General features: G+C 45.3%; 1 pseudogene; it reads left to right on the forward strand.

The window, feature by feature from the left end:
* The first annotated feature begins 6,064 nt into the window (after positions 1-6,064).
* LOC127197921 (60S ribosomal protein L23a-like) lies at positions 6,065-8,949 on the forward strand (annotated as a pseudogene).
* Positions 8,950-20,145: the final 11,196 nt, after the last annotated feature.

The following is a 20,145-nucleotide window of genomic DNA, read 5'->3' on the forward strand; positions in this document are numbered from 1 at the left end:
CAACTGATGTGGACAGGTCTACAGATGCAGGACAAGGATGAGGGTTTTCAAGCCATGTCTCAGCAGGGCCATAGTACATAAAAGAGGAGGAGACTATGACCATGAGTGACCTTGTCAATCATAAATCTGGGAGGGCGCTCCTGTCCTCAGTTTAGCTAGGCACAGTGGTATGTACCTGTAATCCCAGCACTCAGGGAGGCAGAGGCAGGCAGATCTCTGAGTTCAAGGCCAGCCTAGTCTACCAAGCAAGTCAGGACAGAGAAACCCTGTCTCCAAAACCAACAACAACAACAACAAACTCACAAACAAACAAAAAACTCCAAAACAAACAAACAAACAAACAAACAAACATTAAACAGCTTATCAATCCATGCCAGTTAGGGATTTTTTTTTTATTAATGATTAAATTTTAAGTCACACATTAAGATGCTTCCAAGTTATACATTTCAAACTACAATGAACTTCTAACAAATTACATTGTACATAAAGAACATTGGCAGAATTGGATGGAAGTCCCTGCTCTGTGCATCCCTGTCTTCCTTTGTTTGGTAAAATCCTTTTTGTCACCCATCTTACTTGTTTTGCTGTGAGATCTACTTAAATCCAATATAACTCAAACACCAAGTCAATGCAGGTGACAAAAATTTATTATAATCTGCTGCTACTGATGGATCAGGGCTGAAGAACAGTCTCAGGAGCTGAACTATGACCCTGAAGGGACGTTGTACAGCATATTCAAAGGATGAAGCCATAAAGCTAAAGGAACAGCACTGTCCAATCATATTTTGTCATAACAGGGTGAGCAAGGGAGTTTCCATCAGTCAGGATAGGAGTAGGTTCCTGAGCCTGGGAACATGAACTTAGTTTGACCCTGCCAGCAAGATGGAGATGTTTTCTTTGTGATGTCTGGACTCAGGCAACTGTTTTGTTACAAGAGAAGCTGCTCAGCTATTGGGAAGTTCCCAGCAACCCTAGGCCCTGGGACCTTGAACTTAGTTTCTCCCTATGATTAAATGGAGTCTGAAAACAAAATGCTAGTACTTAGAATAAGTTTTTTTTTTTGTTTTTTTGTTTGTTTGTTTGTTTGTTTTTTCGAGACAGGGTTTCTCTGTGTAGCCTTGGCCATCCTGGACTCACTTTGTAGACCAGGCTGGCCTCGAAATCACAGCGATCTGCCTGCCTCTGCCTCCTGAGTGCTGGGATTAAAGGCGTGCACCACCACGCCCGGCTCCTAGAATAAGTTTCTTTTGCTTGTTCCCAACAGCTTAAAGAAGCTATGATGGGGCTTGTTTGTAATCCCAGAACTTGGGAGGCAGAGGCAGGAAAGTCACGAGTTAAAGATCAGCCTGTGCAGTTTAGCAGATCCTGTCAAAAGACAGAAAGAGGAAAGAAGAAAGGAAGGAGGGAGGGAGGGAGAGGAGGGAAAGGAAGGAAGGAATGAAGAGAGAAAGAAAAAGGAAGAAGGGAAGGAAGAATTTCTTAAGGGGACCAGAGTTTGGCTCACTGATAGAAAAAGAAAGTTTACCTAGCAGAGCTGTGAGGCAGAGGCAGGCAGATTACTGTGAGTTCAAGGCCAGCATGGTCTACAGAGCAAATCCAGGACAGCCAAGGCTACACAGAGAGACACTGTCTAAAAAAAAAAAAAAGAAAGAAAGAAAGAAAGTTCACATAGCATGTGTGAGGCCTTGGATTTAACCCTCAGCACTGAAGAAAACAAATTTAGGAGGCTAAGAATTTTTTGATGGAAATACACCCGGTTGCCTGTGCAAATGGTGGCACCCTTTTCTTTCTTTCTTTCTTTTTCTGAGACAGGGTTTCTCTGTGTAACCTTGGCTATCCTGGACTCACGACTGACAAAAGATCTGCCTGCCTGCCTGCCTGCCTTCGCTTCCTGAGTACTGGAATTAAAGGCATGCACCGCCACCGCCACCCAGCACCCCTTCTTTCATTCTTCTTCCCTCCCTCCCCCCCTCTTCCCTTTAATCCTTGCTTCTCTGCAATACTAGAGACCAAACCCAGAGACTTGTGCACGTTAGGCAAGCTCTGTTCCACAGCTACATCCTACATCCTTAGTCTTAGTGTTTTTTTTTTTTTTTAATGTTTTCAACAAAATGAGAAATTATCTTGGATGAGGAACATATGTCATTGTGTGCTTAGGACAAGAGCAAGTTTGTCCACTCAACAAACAAATCTAATAAGCACCTATTATGTGCTATGCACAATACTGGGCTTTGAGCCTATAAAGACAATGCAGATACACTCCATATCTTTCCAGAACCCAGAATCTAGAGAGACTGGGATATTTTTCGATATATGACTCTAGAATATTCTTTATGAAAAGAGCTCAAATGAAGTAATGATCATGCATGCTCATAAAAAGAAGAAGGGCTAGGGTCTCCTCTAGATGTTGAAGACGTTTCCAAAGAGTGCTCTACTAATGAGTTACACATGAGAGAAAGATGTGTCGAGCAGTGGGGCCCGTTGGGGGTGTGATGGTGGGAGGTAGGGCACTACAGAGACCATTCCTAGCCCCCTGAAGGTGAATCCTAGTTTTGTCCTTTCCTTCTATGCTCTTGGACACACCAACCTTGTGAAACATCATTTCCCTATGTCTAATGAAAGTGGGGCGATTTGGGGGCTGGATGTGGTTCATTTGGTAAAATTTCTGTGCAGTCATGACAACCTGTGTTTGGAGCCCCAGCATTCACTTCCATTCAGGTGCAGTGTTGGGGGTGGGAAGATATTCAGGGATCGTGTGTGTGCATGTGTGTGTTAGAGACAGTGTGTGAGACAGAGAGAAAGACACACACAGAGAAAGACACACACATACACAGAGAGAGAGAGAGAGACAGAAAGAGAGAGAGGGAGGGAGGGACGGACAGAGGGAGGGAACGTATGCTACAGTGTGTGGTTTCCACTGAAGCCAGAAGACAGCATCAAATGCCCTGGAGGTGGAGTTATGGGGGTTGTTAGCCATGCCACATGGTTGCTGAAAGCTGAACTTGGGTCCTCTGCAAGAGCATCCAGTCCTCTTAATTGCTGAGTCACCTCTCCAGCTCTTCAATTATTAAAGATTATCATGTAATTTCTCTTTATACAAATTATGCCTTGTAACATTCTTCTTGGAAAGTTGAGCTTTGCTAATGAAGGTGAAGGGTTTTTGTTTTTGTTTTACTTCCTGCTCCACTGTCCCTTGTGCAAAGAAGCTGCGTGTTGGGGGGGTGAGTCGGGGAGGTGCATGCATGTTCATGTGATCAGACACCATCTCCCTAAGTATCCCCAAGCTGCTGGCCTTGAACTAATGACATCTCGCCTCGGCCTCTCTGTTGCTAGGTTTACAGAGGTGTGCTACCACACTCTAGAGCAGAAAGATGGTTTTGTCAATTTTCTGCTCAAATTTCTCTGCCCTTTCATCTGCATTTTCACATCTATATTCCCCTAGAAAACGGACTCATCTTTATCCCTTGACAGTTAATCTTCCGGACCATGCCTGGAGTTGCCCTTTACAATCATGATTGCTTTACAAGACAGGCCACGTGTAAATAAGTGTGAATCCGTGAGATAATTTATGAACCCAAGAGAGAAATGCATCACCAGGGGAATGTCTTTATTGAATTCCACATCAGGAGAGTAGAGTATGCCTCAGTCCTTTACCTTGCCTCAAGTTCTCCTTTTAGACTTATATCTGAGACTTATTCCGACCACCGTTATGGGCTACTGGGAGAGTTCACATCAGACCAGAGGCTGAGTGTGCACAATCACTCAGAGGTGAAGCCTTGGCCCTACTAGTCCAGTCTTATAATGTATACTACACAGAGACGGCATAGGGTACACCCAGGAGCAGAGCTCAGAGAAGTCTTCTTGGAGAAGGTGGTGGCTGAGTGGACCTGGGGGAACCAAAGAGGGGAGCGAGCAGCAAGCCCAAGAGATATGGGGGAGAAAAATAGGGCAGATTTCAGAGGAGAGGTGGAGAGCAGGGTGGTGGGCAATGCAAGGATGATTGCCAAAGGCCCTGGGCTGGGCTTCACCCTCTTGCCTGCCATTGAGAGCCAAGTCTTGCTGCCTCTGCTAGACCATACATCCCCTAAAGGAAGAATGACAGCTGCACTCACTGCTGCAAATCTTCACCATGCCTGGAGAAATCACGCGGTGTTATGTTATATTGTTCCATTGTATTCCATTATATCTTATTATATTAGATTCTCTTGTTCTATATTGTAATTACATTGCATTATAATACATTTTATTCAACTGCACACACATTATATACACATATATATATATATAGATATTCACACTTACATCTATAAGGCATTATATTAGAAATGTTCACAGTATTTCTGAGGGAATAGGTGAACCCACAGGGAAAGCAACCTCCTTGTCACCCACCTTTTTTTCCCCCCCCCTGGGGATGCTGTGCTTTCTCATTTGAAGAGCCAAAATAGATTGTCAGTTCAATTCTGTGTGTAACATGGCTGTGTCAGAAGTGGTTTGGCAACAGGCCGTGAGATGGGCACACTGCACAGGACCTCTTGGAGAGAAATGTGACCATTGTTGTCCACCCCCACAGCCATGAAGAAACGCCCTCAAATCTGCTGCATCCTCTCTAAGGATAAGCACATGCCAACTCAAGCAGCAGGCAGTGAACTGCGCCCCCCCCCCCGTCCCCCTCAGATTAGCTAGCTGTACATAATTGTGATTACGTTCTTAGGTTAGTGTACAAAGTAGTGCATTTCGTGCGTGTGTCTTGTTGTACTTTGTCCTCACTCTCTCTTCTCCCTAGATCCCTAACCTACTGCATCATGCATTACACAGCCTCCCCCCATCCCCTTAAGGTCTCTTCCCCCCTCAGGGCCCCCTTTCTAGTTTCATGACCTACACACACACACACACACACACACACACACACACTCATATATATCATTTAAATCTAGAGTCATATGAAAAAAAAACACAGGATTCACCTTTCTGAATCTGGCATATTTTTGCATTTTATTTCATGTGTTTGAATGTTGTGCCTGCATGGACGCATGTGTACCACTTACATGCTTGGTACCATGGGAGACCAGAAACAGAGCATCTGATCACCTGGGACAGAACTTAGAGACGTGTGTGTGTGTGTGTGTGTGTGTGTGTGTGTGTGTGTGTGCGCGCGCGCGCGCGTGTGTGCGACCAGGTGGGTTCTGGGAATTGAACCCAGGTCCCTTGGAAGAGCAGCCAGGGCTCTTAACTGCTGAGTCATGGCTCCAGCCCTGTTGTGTGTTTGTTAGTGATAGACAGCCGTGAAGACTGGGGTAAGACAGATCTCCTTGCAGGTCCCTGCGGCTGAGAATGCTGTCCCCTCCCATGCCCAGTCTGTGTCAGCCATTTTTATTTCCTTGGTGGAGAAGTGCCTTTCAGCTCATCAGTCTAGCAAATGGACTGTTTGTTGGTAGAGATGAGTTTTCTTTATATTTTCTAGAAATTAATCCTGCCTAGAAATTAATGTGGTTGTCAAAGCCTTTTCCCCATTCTGCTTGGCTGTCTCTGGTGTGGATTTGTTGTTGGTTTGTGCGTGCGTGCGTGCGTGCGTGCGTGCGTGCGTGCGTGCATGCGTGCGTGCGTGTTTCCCCAAATCTTTTCTTCTAGCAGTTTCAAAGTTTAGAGACTTGTAATAAGGTCTTAGAGTCATTTCCAGTTGATCTTTGTGCAGGACTAGAGATATGGATTTAATCTCATTTTTCTGCAGGCGGATATGCAGCTTGCCTGATTCCTTACACGGTATTTCTTTCTGCTACAGTGGACTCAATCCACTGTGTAAACAAGCTACTACCCAAGCCCTCTCCCGGCTCCTACTGGCAAAACCTTTAGCTAAATAAAAACACGTGAGGACTGTGAAAGAATTATTCCAGTACCCGTGAAGTAAGTACTTAACCTTAAAATGTTCACACCTCTGGGCAATAATTAACTTTTATGAATATGTCCGAGGGAGAACCTCTGAAATATATACTGAATTTTGAATCTGAGTGTCCATTGCAGTATAATTTACCATAGAGGATAATGAGATACATCGGAAGTGGCAAGCATGACGACCCCTGTCAATCATTTACAGAGTGCCCAGCCAGTGAGGCGCTCCATGAGCCTTGCAAGCCATGTTTACATAAGAGTTTTATTTGCTTTGGTTGGGGCTTTTCATATTTTTTAAAAGAGGGCATCAGATCCCCTTGAGCTGGAGTTACAGGTAAGTAGGAGCCACCCAGCATGGTGGCTTGCTGAAACACCTTTCCAGCCCAGGTGTTTTGGATTTTTGAGTTTCACTATGTAGCCTAGACTGGCCTCAAACTCTCATTCTCCTGACTCAGCCTCCTAAGTGCTGGAAGTGTAGGTGTGGCCCACTGTCCCTGGCTTTAGACAGATTTGGGGGTCTAGTGTGATGGCACATGCCTGTGATCTCAGGAGGCTGAGGCAAGAGGATTGCAGATCTTAATTTTTGCTACATGGTAAGTTCTAGATCATACAGCAAGGGCCTGGCTCAAAGGGAGAAAAATGTTGCTGGGTACAATGGCTCACACCTGTAATCCCAGCACTCAGGGAGGAAGAGGCAGGTGGATTCCTATGAGTTCAAAGTCAGCCTGGTCTACAAAGCAAGTCCAGGACAGACAAGGCTTCACAGAGAAACCCTGTCTTGGAAAAAAAAAAAGTTTCAAAATACACATGCTCATGTGGTTTGTTTATCCCTAAATACTTCAGTATGTTTTTTCTAAAAACAAAGCCTTTTTATATAATAATAACCAAAATCAGGAAATGGGTAATGATATGATTCCATCATTGAATACACAGACAAAAACATATCACCACTGTCCCCCAAATCACCTTTACAGCAAGGGGAAAAAATGTATTCGATAGAGTTTCTTCTATCTGTTTGACTCCAGGATAAAAGTCCAGGATCACGCATAGCTCTGGGTCACTGTGTGGTTTTGGGTCCAAGAAGCTCCTCCCTCCTTTCTTTCTTTCTTTCTTTTTTTTTTTTTTTTTTTTTTTTTTTTTTTTTTTTTTTTTTTGTTTTTGTTTTTTGAGACAGTGTCTCTCTGTGTAACCTTGGCCATCCTGGACTCACTTTGTAGACCAGGCTGGCCTCGAACTCACAGCGATCCGCCTGCCTCTGCCTCCCGAGTGCTGGGATTAAAGGCGTGCGCCACCACGCCGGGCGCTCCTCCCTCTTTTCTTCTCCTTCCTTCTCCTTCACCATCTCAGTCTCGTGTACATGTTTTGGTGCTAAGAACTGAAGCCTTGTACATGCTAGGCATGTGTTCTGTCACTGAGCCTCATTCCCTTTTGGAAATTTTTAAGTGTGTGTGTGTGTGTGTGTGTGCGCGCGCGCGCGCGCATACGTGCTTGTGTGTTTAAAGGGCATCAGATCTCTTGAAGCTGGAGTTACATTCAGTGGAATGTCCCTGAAAGTGGGCCTGCCGTTTGTGGTTCCTCATGACTAGATTCCAGGGGTGCATTTTTGCCAGGTATGTGAGCAAGGAGATGTGTCCTTTTCAAGCCAGGGGCACACAGCTCCAATTACTTGCTTGCTGAGGGTAGTTGGTGGCTGCCAGGCTTCTGCACTAGAAAGTTATATTGTTCCCTGTATAATTAATAAGGGTCTTATAGGGAGATGCTTTGAGATTATTAATCATTTCGTGTCTTGTGAAGTGTGTGTGTGTGTGTGTGTGTGTGTATTTAAGGATCAAAACCTAAGGTCTTCCGCATGCTACACATACTTTCTCCCACTAAACGTGTGTTAATGTGTACTCAGTGGTTTAGAATTGTTGATGACTTAAGCTTAACTTTTCTTTGGTGTTGGTTTTTTGGAGACAGGGTTTCTCTGTGTAGCTCTGGCTGTCCTGGAACTGTCTTTGTAGACCAGGTTGGCGTCGAACTCTCTGATCTGCTTGCCTCTGTCTCCTGAGTGCTGGAACTAAAGACGTGCACCACCATGCCTGGCATTTTTCTTTGTTTTAAAGACTTGTTGTTGTTGTTGTTATTTTGTTTTTTCCAGACACTGTTTCTTTGTGTAGCCTTGGCTAGCCTGGAATTGCTTTGTAGACCAGGCTGGCCTTGAATTCACAGCAATCCACCTGCCTTTGTGATTAAAGATCTATTATTTTTTAACTATGTGTATTTATGTGAGTATATGCACGTTAGTGTGGGTGCCAGTTGAGGGCAGAAGAGCTGTCAGATGCCCCTGGAGCTAGAACTGTGAGTGTCTGGTTTGGGCACTGGGTACCGGATTTCGGTCCTCTATCAGAGCAGCAAGCAACTGCTGAGCTACCTCTTCCGCCTGTCCCTTTTCTCTTTCTTTCTCTTGTTCACAAAACAGGATCTCAGACAGGCACGGTGGCTCAACACTTCAGAGACAGAGGCAGGAGGATCTCAGTGACGTCTAGGCCAGCCTAATCTATATGAAGAGTCCCAAGGCAGCTTTTCACCAAGGTGGTGCTGAAAGCAAAGAAGAAAGCTCTTGCCCTTCCCAAAGCTGAAGCCGAAGCGAAGGCCTTGAAAGCTAAGAGGCAGTGCTGAAAGGCATCCACAGCTGCAAGAAGAAGATCCACATGTCACCCACCTTCCGGCGGCCCAAGACCCTGCAGCTTCTGAGGTGGCCCAAATACCCTCCTCAAAGGAGCGCACCCAGGAGAAACAAGCCTGACCACTACACCATCATCAAATTTCCCCCGACCACCGGGTCAGGCATGAAGAAAATAGAGGATAAGAACATTCTAGTGTTCCTTGTGGATGTCAAGGCTAACAAGCACCAGGTCAAACAGACCGTGAAGAAACTATAACATTGATGTGGCCAAAGCCAGTACCCTGATAAGGCCTGACAGAGAGAAGAAGGGATGTGTTTGGCTGCCTCCTGGTTATGATGCTCTGGGTGTTGCTGACAAGACTGGGATCATCTATATGCACTTTTTTCACCATTAAAAAAAAAAAAAAAGAGTTCCAGGCCAGCAGGGTGGTGGTGGTGGCGGCGGCAGCGCACGCCGTTAATCCCAGCACTCTGGAGGCAGAGGCAGGTGGATGTCTGTGAATTTGAGGCTAGCCTGGTCTACAAAAATGAGTCCAGGACAGACAAAGCTACACAGAAAGACTCTGTCTCGAAAAACAAAACAAAACAAAAAACAGTTCCAGGGCACGCTGGGCCCAGTGGTGCATGCCTGTAATGCCAGTACTCAAGGAAGCAGAGGCAGGCCAATCTCTGTGAGTTCAAGGCCAGCCTAGTTTTTGTAAAGTGAGTCCAGGACAGCCAGGAATACACAGAGAAACCTGTCTTGAACCCCTCCCCGCAAAAAAGGAAAGAAAGAAAGAAAGAAAGAAAGAAAAGAAAGGAGTTCCAGGACAGCCAGGATTACAGAGACGTTTTCTCATACAAAAACAAAACCCAGGATCTCGTATAGCGCAGGCTGGCCTCAAAGAGCCCAGGAAGCCCCAAGCTTACCCTTCCCTTGTACTGTCTGCTCTTGTTTCCAAAGCCCAGCCATTTCTCCAAGGAAGGCTTGATTACCTTTAGCAGATAATGCTTTAGAGAAACCAAGATTGAGCAACAGGTTTGTCTTTGCCTTTAGGCCTTGTTAGGAAACAGAGGTGGGGAACACACATAGACAACTTAAAAGTAATTGTTTAAAAATAATGTTTTTTTTTAGGGTGATAGGGTTCAAACCCAGGATCTCATGCATGCTAAGTGAACAGTCTTAGTGGGCTACAACCACAGGCTAGAAATGTTTTTTTTAATATATTTTATTAATTTATTCATATTACATCTCAATAAATATGTTGTTTTTAATAGACTATCAGGAGGCAAATTACAGAATGGTGCAGCAGACTGAGCCCACCGCCATCCTCGGAAGGATAACAGATGACCAAAACCAAGCACAGTTTCTTTATGGTCCATGGACACAAAAGCAGGGCAGGATGGGTTAGAGGAGGAGTCTGCACTAGCGTGGTCAAAGCCAGCCGCCCACAGGGAGGAGAAAGGCCACCATGTCCTATGTCCAGAGGTGATGAGATGGCTTGGATGGAGAAGAAGACTGAGTTCAACCCCCTCCCCCAAACTCACATAAAAACAAAAAACAAAGTCAGGTGTGGCAGCGTACTGTTTGTAAACCCAGAGCTGGGGAAATGCTTGGATCCCATCTAAACACATGTGCACATGTACCTGCAAATACTTACATACCTGTGTATGTACACACACACACACACACACACAGTAACATGGGGAACTAACAAGCCGATTTAGTAGGTGCAGGCAGACCTGCCAACCTAGCTCTCCCTGTTACCCTTGGGTGTATGAGTTTGGGGTTAAACACTCACAACAAGAATAAAGGGGGTGCGATGAATGGCTGTAAAGTCTGGGGAGAATGAAAACCATGCAAGCCTGAGAGAGCAGCTGATGAAGCTCCCGCCTGACAGTGTCACCATCTGCCCCCCGAAATAGGAGCGCACGTTTCAGAGGCTGCATGGTATCTCCTTCTACAGAGGCTACACAGCCAATGGCAGCTGCCAGCCCACAAGATGTGACAAGGGCAGACACACAGACACACACTGGCCAGGGCCATAGCTCACTTGATAAGAGTGCTGACCTAGAACACACAAGCGTTAGGTTCGGTACTCTGGACTGCGTCAGCTGGCCATGGCATGCACACCTGTCATCCCAGCTCTGAGTCGGAGGTGTGAGGATCAGAAGTTCAAGGTCATCATTGGCTACGTCGCCAGTTTGAGGCCTGCCTGAGCTGAGAGACTTATAGGATGTAAAACACTTATGAGACCCTGACTCATGAAAACAAAAGGGAGCCTGGATAGCGGTGGCTCAGTCCTTTAATCCCAGCACTCAGGAGGCAGAGGCAGGCAGATCTTCGGGAGTTCGAGGCCAGCCTGGTCTACAGAGTGAGTTCCAGGACAGGCAGGGGCACAGAGAGAAATCTGTCTTGAAAACAAAACAAAAAACAAAGAAAGAAGGAAATAAAGAAAAGAAAAAGAAAAGAGGGGTGGTCGCAGTATGAACACAGTTAAAGAGTAAATTAGGGAAGTGGAAGATGTGCTTTGGGGACACAGCACAAAGTACTAGCTGGTTAGAAAAGACAAGCGTCTGTGTGAACATGGAGGGCAGCATTTAAAAAAAATAATAGGCCGGGCGTGGTGGCGCACGCCTTTAATCCCAGCACTCAGGAAGCAGAGGCAGGCAGATCACTGTGAGTTCGAGGCCAGCCTGGTCTAGAAAAGTGAGTCCAGGACAGTCAAGGCTACAAGGAGAAACCCTGTCTCAAAAAACCAAAAAAAAAAAAAAAAAAAAAAAAGCAAACATACCAGGTGTGGTGGCGCGTGCCTTTAATCCCAGCACTCAGGAAGCAGAGGCAGGTGGATCTCTGTGAGTTCGAGGCCAGCCTGGTCTACAGAGTGAGTTCCAGGACAGCCAGGGCCACACAGAGAAATCTGTCTTGAAAACAAAACAAAAAACAAAGAAAGAAAGAAAGAAAGAAAGAAAGAAAGAAAGAAAGAAAAGAAAAAGAAAAAAGGGGGGGACAGGACATTCTCCACAGTTGTGTGGAGAACAGGGACTGACTCTGACATGAACTCTGGTGCCCCATATTTGACCACTTCCCCAAGGTGAGGAGGCCTGGTGGCATTCAGAGAAAAGACAAGCAGGCTACCAGGATGAGACCTGACAGATAGCCTATGGCCGTAGCAGAGAGGGACGTCCCCCTGGGTCACAGACACAGACCTAGGGGAGGGGGATAGGGTGAAAGCAGGAGGGAGGGAGGAACGGGAGGATACAAGTGAGGGGAAAACAATTGAGATGTAATCTGAATAAATTAATTTTTTAAAATGGAAAAAAAGGGGGCATGGAGAAATTTTCTGGGATGTTGGGTATGTTCACTATCTTGATTGTTGTGATGGTTTTTACATGTATATACATATGTCAAAGCTTGACAAATTATACACCTGCAAATTAAAAAAAGAAAAAAGAAAAAGAAAAACAAACAAACAATTCCCTGAAAAGTAAGCTATGAAATAACTTTCAGGGGCTAGGATTTCAAATATTAGCAAATGAATGTGCACAGAAATACCCTGTTTTGTTAAAGCCTCATATTAATATTTTTGTCTTCATTGGGTAAGGGCAGAGATACCGATAAATTCTTTAAAAATAATATTGGAATACATGAATTGAAAATGAATGTTAAGGGGCTGGAGAGACGGCAAAGCAGTTGAGAACGCTCACTGCCCTTAAGTCCTGGCTTTGGTTCATCCTGGCAGTTCACAGCCACCTGAAACTCCTGCACCAGAGGAGCCAAAATATTCAACCCCTTCTTCTGGCCTCTGGGCATCTTCACACACACACACACACACACACACACACACACACACACACACACTTTTTAAAAATTGAGGAAGATAAGTAATAATAAGCCCACGGAAAGAGCTCATGTCACTAGTAATCTGGGAAATGCAAATCAAAGCCAGAAGATACCTCCTCCCTCGCACCCTCTGGGCTGGCTTTTTTTTTTTTTTTTTTTTTTTTTTTAAGCCAGACAATAATAGGCATTGGCAAGGATGTAAAGAAACTGGAAACCTCATGCATTGCTGCTGGGATTCTGAAATGATGCAGCCACCTTGGAAAACAGTTTGGCCATTGCTCAAAATGTTAAGCATTAAATTACTAAATTACTATATGATCCGGCCATTCTACTGCTGGTACACATCCAAGAAGATGGAAAACATATGCTTATACAAAAAAAAAAAAAAAAAAAAAAAAAAAAATCAACATATAAACCATCATAGCAGCATCACTCTAATGGTTGGAAAACAACACAAGTGTCCATCAACTGGCGAACGGATTAAAAAAATAATAATCTTATGATGGTCTTTTATTCAGCCATAAAGGGAATGAAGTGTGGATACATGCTAGGACATGCATAAACATGAAAAAGAACATGGCAAATAGAAGTCAGACACAGTATCCCACATATGTTCCTGTTTATCTGTGATTTTCCCAGGAGGCAAATCCATAGGCAGGACAAGTAGAATAATGGTTGTCACCATTTGGAGGGAGGGTGGCTAGGGCATGCCTGCTAACAGCTTCAGGATTTCATTCGTGGGTGATGAAGTTTTTTTTTGTTTTTTTTTTAAGTTGGAGCAGGAGTCAGGAGGGCTTCCAGCTCTTACAGAGGACTTGAGCTTGGTTCCTAGTACCCACAGCAGGTGGCTCACACCCACCTCTAAAGCAGGCTCTGGGGGATCTGATGTCTGATGACCTCTTATGGCATATTTTCTCTGTCTGTCTGTCTGTCTGTCTGTCTCTGTGTCTTCATCATCTCTCACTCTCTAACACACACACACACACCACCACCACCACCACCTGTGTAAAACAACCCAGAGAGGCATTGTCTCTTAGCTCTGGAGGCTGAAGACTGAGGTGAACAGTTGGGCAGGACCCCGTGGTCTGAAGGCTGTGGAGGAGGCTCTTCCCTCTCGCTAGCATATGACGATGAACAGCTGACCTTGGGGTTCTTTGTCTATGAAGTGTCTCTCCATCCTCAGGCCAAGGCGAGAGCATCAAAAGCTCAAGGTCATCCTCAGTCACATATCTATACATGAGACCCTGTCTCAAAAAAAAACCAAAACAACAACAAAAACCAGAGGATAGACACCGAATAGGTACCCACTACAGTTCCTACGAGCAAATTATCAGAACAAAGGAGATCATCTCGGCAGCATACTTCAGACTTGGGGCTAAAGTAACCAAAGTGTACAAAACACTGCAGAGAATAAATACCAAGAAACAAAGCTGCCAATCAACAAACGGGCTAATGAGCGAACAGACAGTTTTTAAAAGGAGAAACACAAACAGCCAGTGTCTGCTTTTTAAGGTGCTCAACATCCCTACTTGGCAGGGAACTGCAATTAAACCACTTTGAGACGCCTCTTCACCCAGGTCAGAATGGCCATTACCAGGAAATCTGACAACGAATGCTGAGAGGCTATGGAGAAAAAGGAGCATTTGTCCACTGCCGGTGGGAGCACAAGTTACTGCAGTCACCGCGCAAATCAGTTCGGAGGGTCCTGAGAAAAAGTAAAGAATTTTGTTTGTTTGCTTTTGTTTTTCAAGACAGGGTTTCTCTGTGTAATAGCCTTGGCTGTCCTGGAGCTCTCTTTGTAGATCAGGCTAGCCTGGAACTTACAGAGTAAGTAAAGGCATGCACCACCGTGCCCAGCAAGGATTTTTTTTTTTTTTTAAAGACAAATAAAACTTTTTTTCCATGTTTTGTTAAATCAGTGGCTTCAGCCTTCCAAATGATGCGACCCTTTAACACAGTTAAATGATATCTGATATCTGAGCCCTGTGAAAATGTAGTTCAACCCCCAAAGGGGTTGAGCCCACAGGTTGAAAACCGCTGCTTTAAGTAAAAGAGCAAGGGGCTGGAGAGATGGCTCAGCAGTTAAGGGCACTGACTGCTCTTCCAGAGGTCCTGAGTTCAATTCCCAGCAACCACATAGTGGCTCACAGCTATGTATAATGAGATCTGATGCCCTCTTCTGATCTGCAGGTATGCATGCAGGCAGAACACTGTATACATAATAATAAATAACTTTTTTAAAGTGTCAAATGAATTTTAAATAAATACATAAGAGGGCAAACAAACATTGCACAAACTAACAACCTGGTCCAGCAACAAAGTACCAATTCCAAGAAACTGTCAAGTTCTGAGGAACTTCTGGAAAAGGTGCTAAGGTTCTAGGAGGAAACAGCCAGCTTGCCAGATTCATTTCCAGACCCTGAGCATGGATGCAGGTCTAGAATACACATGGAGGCTGTTCCCAAGCCAGGGCGGGTCAAAGTCTGGTCTCCTTCCTCTATCCTCTTCCTCTTCAGCAGCAGATCTGAAGGTCACAGTTGAAGGTGCCTCTTCGGGGCATGGAAGGGACTGGCATCACCTGAAGGAGTTGGCTGATTGAAGCATTCCCACTAGACTTTATGCAGTAGGAGCCACTGGGATTCTGGAGCTCAGTGCCTTGCGCTTGTGTCAACGCCAAGACTGGAAGTTCTCCTGTTCCCCTTCTTCACCATCCTCAACGTCACGCAACTAGAACACACAGCCAGCCAGGAAGATGGCTCAGTGGGTTAAGGCACTTGCTGCCAAGCCTGACCATTGTCCTTCAAGTTGTCCTCTGTCAACTTGTGCCATGCCATACGCAGAGAGAAGGAGAAAGTAAATGAGTGTAATAAAACATTTTAGGAACATGGATATTAGGAAGGAATAGACAGAGTTTCGCTTACATGTAGGGAACTATTTAATTATGGTATTAGTAAGGGCCTTTTCTAATACCTGCCCTAGCTCTTAAATAATTGACACAGAGACCTATTAGATTTATTTAACAAGGTTTAAGCACTATAACTAGGCAGAGACTCACCTAGTCTAACCCAGTTATCCTAGTCTGGCTACTTCCCAGCCAGGTGCCCATTGCTTGCTGTCTCCTCTGGTTGTTTCTGCTCCGCCTCTGCCTCTTCTCTCATCCTCTTTCTCCCTACCTGTTGGGATTGGAAGTCGAGCCTTCCTATCTCCTCCTCTGTCCAGTCATTAGCTATTTAGCTTTTTATTAACCAATCAGAGATAATTGGGGAGCATCCTTTACACAACACTAATACCAGAGATTCTTCAATAATCATGACAATGCCCATATTCCAACTGCAACCTGACCTCGGAGGCACAGAAATCAGCATCCAAATATACAGTACATAAGACCAACCCCCAACAGAGAACAATTGATTGTTTCGCCTAGAAGGTTTTAAGAACCAATATATGGTGCCAGGCACACTACACAGAGAAACCTTGTCTGAGAGTGGGGGGTGGGGGGGGGGGGGGGGGGAAATCAATAGGACCAACATGCCAAAATTAACAGCTTTCCTATGTGTAAGTACAAACAACCAGAAAATGTAATAGAAAAAAGACTGACCACAACTATCAGATTGTTTAGGACTAAGCAGGATCACTATGGAGGTGACTTGAAAACTTAACTAAAACACACATGCTGAATTCTCAGAGAGAAAAAACACTCAATTTTCAGTACGTTTCTCAAAATATGAGCTCAAGTTGAATGTAATTACAATGAAACTATCCAAAAGGCTTTCCACAGATGTTCTTAAATGGCTTCCTCTGTGCACGTGCTCTTGCATAGGAAGCCAGCCAAGGAAACAGGAGAGAAAAGGAGAGTAGTTTATGCATCATTTGTATGTATATCACAAAACTATAGTGATGAAAACTAATGTGCAGAATGTAAGAAGAGGGAAAGAGGCGAACAGAAAAGAGAGCAAAGGGCCAGAAAGGCGATTCATGTGTGGACAGGGATTTGCCATATAATAAGAATGGCCGAGCCAGGCATGGTGGCACACACCTTTAATCCCAGCAGTCGGAAGGTAGAGGCAGGAGGATCTCTGTGAGTTTGAGGCCAGCCTGGTCTACAAAACAAGTCCAGGACAGCCAAGGCTACACAGAGAAACCCTGTCTTGAAAAAACAAAAATAAAAGAATAAATAAATAAATAAATAAAAAAGAATGAAAGAGCAGAGAAAACACATAATTCCACGATACACAAATGAATACGCATTTATTTAATACTATTTGTGTGTACTTCCTTCCAGTATCAGTAAATATGATTGGTCTAAATAAATAAAAAAGGCCAAAGCACTAGCTGAGTCAACAAAGTGCTTGCTGAGTCTAAGACCCACTGTCTATACAATTTTAAATGAGTAGCATCCATGGTGACAGAGCAAAGGCATGGTGGGAGGGAGGGAAGGAGGGAGGGAGGGAGGGGGAGAGAGAGAGAGAGAGAGAGAGAGAGAGAGAGAGAGAGAGAGAGAGAGAGAGGCTGAGCACTCCACTAACACTTAGTCTCTGCACTTTGGCTAGTTGTGAGTTTCTATGTTAACCTCTATCCATGAAACAAAGAGATTTCTCTGATGAAGTCTAAGAGCTGCACTACTATCTGGTTTAAAAGATGGAGATTTGGAGGGCTGGAGAGATGGCTCAGCGGTTAAGAGCACTGCCTGCTCTTCCAAATGGACCCGGGTTCAATTCCCAGCACCCACATGGCAGCTCACAACTGTCTGTAAAGCCAAGAGCTGACACCTTCACACCAAGGCACATAAATTAAATTAAATAAAAAATATATTTAAAAAGAATAAGTAAAAGATTTGGAGGGCAGTTTAACATAAAGCCTGCTTAGCAGAATGAGAGTGACAGCCTCACTCCTACCCTGGCGAGCTCCCCGGAGTGACAGCCTCACTCCTACCCTGGCGAGCTCCCCAGCCATGGCCAGATATACAGTATAGGTATGTGTTTCCTCCTGTAGATCAGGCCTTAAACACAACCAGAAAGCGGTTGATTACCCTGTAACATCAGTGCCACTATTGTACCCACGGGCCACAAGGGTTGTTATTGTAGTTCACAGCTTGGTGAGGCTGCGGATGACATTTTCCCTACAGTGGCCTTGATAGCACCTTCTAGCACTGTGAAAGCTAGCCAGCAGGGAGGAAGCTGTCTGCTGAGCAACAACTTGGCTTCTCTATGCCCTGTAGGCAATATGTGCAAGTTTTGACATAGAATAGCCTGTATTGTTTGGGAGATCTCAAGCAGATTTTTAACTTTAATATTCTTTTAAAAAAGTGTTAGGTGAAGCCAGGTGTGGTGGTGGCACACGTCTTTCTTTGATCCTAGCACTTGGGAGGCAGAGGCAGGAGGGTCTCTGAGTTCGAGATCAGCCTGGTCTACAGATCAAGTTCCAGGACAACCAGGATTACACAGAGAAAAACCCTGTCTCAAAAAAAAAAAAAAGGTTTTATTTTGTGTGTTGTTGGGGGAGAGTTAGTTTCCATGCCACACATGTGCAGGACAGAGGACAACTTCCAGGCATCAAACTCAGGCCAGCCACGTTTAGTGGCAAACACCTCTAGCCAGTAAACCATCTCATAGGCCCTAACTTTAATATTAATCTGTTACACATTACTCATTATTTTTTAAATTACAATATGAAGTATTCTATAGAATGAAAAAAATAGAAAAAAGGCTAAAAAGAAATGCACACCGGCAGTCTCTGGAGTTACTTTATCGTCCCTGTATTTTGTTTTTTTCCTTTCATTTTCTGTTCTTCACATGTTTTCTGAATTGACTCTCTCTTACTTTAGAATTAGTTACGTAAAATTAGGGGGAAATAGTGAGGCTTTTAAAACTCACCGTCAAATTCAGTCTTTAAAAACCAGTGTGCTTTCCCCCTGCCCCCATGAAGCCTTGACGTTTAGAAACAACAATCAAATAAAAACAAAACTCCAAACCCACTCTAGAGCACCATTTAATCCTATTACTCTTCTGGACCTCATGCAAACTCGGGGATGATCCCTCTGCCTCTTTAAAATAAATCCCCCAAGGTCACGGGGCCTCCAGTAACAGCGGGATGAGATCCCCAGGCCTGTGCTCCGCCCCTGCACCATCTGGCACCCCTGAATTCGATCTAAGAGTCACGGCTGGAGCCAGCCAAGCGTTCAGCCACTCAGAACCATCTCCTTTATAGAAGATATTTATCCCTTTAAGGACACCTCTCCTAGTAAGGCACTGCCTTGCTCCAGGCCTCAGTTTCCTCCGCAAAAGGAGTGGCTGTGCTGCCTCAGCCGTAGAAGTTTCTGAATCAATGGTCCTGTTCTCACTCTGCTCCCTCCAGGCCCTGCTTCCTCTTGCTTGCTCTGGGTCGCCCACTAGAAAGCTGTTTTCAAGACTGCCAAGAAGTCACTTGCAGGATATTTTTTTGAGCAAGGCGGTAGCAATAAGAGACCCAGGGTCGTCCCCACCCCCACTCCCAGATGGACACCCAGACCACTTTTCACAGAAGGCACTTTTCACATCCTGTGGCGTTTGCTTTGTGTATTACGGTTCTGGGTAAGATTTCCTTTGAAACAAGGATCTGAAAACCACATAGGCCAGGAGACTTTCTTTAGTCCCTTCCCAGGGTTGACATTATTTCCCTGAGTGGTGGCAGAACCCTCGAGCAGAAAGAATGGATAAGAATTCCTCTGTGTTGGTGCTCCCGCCCCACTCTCCCTGGAGGCTGAGCTGCTGGGATCAAAGCGGCTGAAGTGGGTGCCACTCCGTGGAATTAAGATCTGAGATGCCGGATAAACCCAGCCCGCACTTCTGGGTCCTCCTCCCACCTCCCGTCACCTAGGCAACCGGGAGGGGCCTGGGAGCCTGTTCCTCTGTCCTGCCCTTCGCCACCCACTCCGACGCCCAGGCCCACGTTCTTTCCCTAGGACTCTGTCCACAGCTCCTCTGAATCTCAGCTTCTTGAGAATTCCATCCCCTCAGCTCCTTTTTGTGAACACAGAAACCGGATTCCAAGCGGAGGGGCCCCAACTCCCTAAAATGATCCCTGTTTGCATGAAGAATTTGCCTGTCTTCCTGGCAGAGGAGCTACAGGGAAAGGGTCTGACCTGGAAGGAACAGCATGTTCCGCGCTCTGAGAGATCTAAGACAAGGCTTGTGCTTGGGAAGGCAGAGGACAGGCAGCGAGCATACCCGACTCAGCTAGCAGCCAGGGCAGAGGCCAGTGGGTTGCCAGACGAGCGTGAGGAGAGGCCAGGGCCAGAGATCCTGGGAGTTCAATTCCTGTGGAATTTTGGTTTTAAAGCTTTATTTTATTTTTAATTATATGTGGGTACGTGTGTGAGCACAGGTGCTGGAGGAGGCTTTGGGTCCCTAAAACTGGAGTTCCAGGCAGTCGTTAAGACACCTAATGCGGGTCCTCTTCAAGAACTGAACTCCAGTCTAACCACTGAGCCATCTCGCCAACCGTGGGTTTTCTGGGGCAGTGCCTTCATGTATTCTAGGCTGGCCTCAAACTCATCAAGTAGCTGGAAATGATCCGAAACTTCCCAACTTCTTGCTTCCCGAGTACTGAGATAGCAGGCATATGCCGCCATGGCTGGTTTTGTGGGATGCTGGGAATTAACCCAGTGGCCTTGTGCAAGCTGCATTCCTGACTTCTGCTGAGTTATTTCTGCCACTAGGCAGCCAGGGCTGGAGTTGGGCTTATGATTTGGTAAGGGAGAAAGATGAGAAAGAGGTCTCTCTTTGTACAG

This window comes from Acomys russatus, chromosome 14 (assembly GCF_903995435.1).
Source record: "Acomys russatus chromosome 14, mAcoRus1.1, whole genome shotgun sequence".
Lineage (NCBI taxonomy): Eukaryota > Metazoa > Chordata > Mammalia > Rodentia > Muridae > Acomys > Acomys russatus.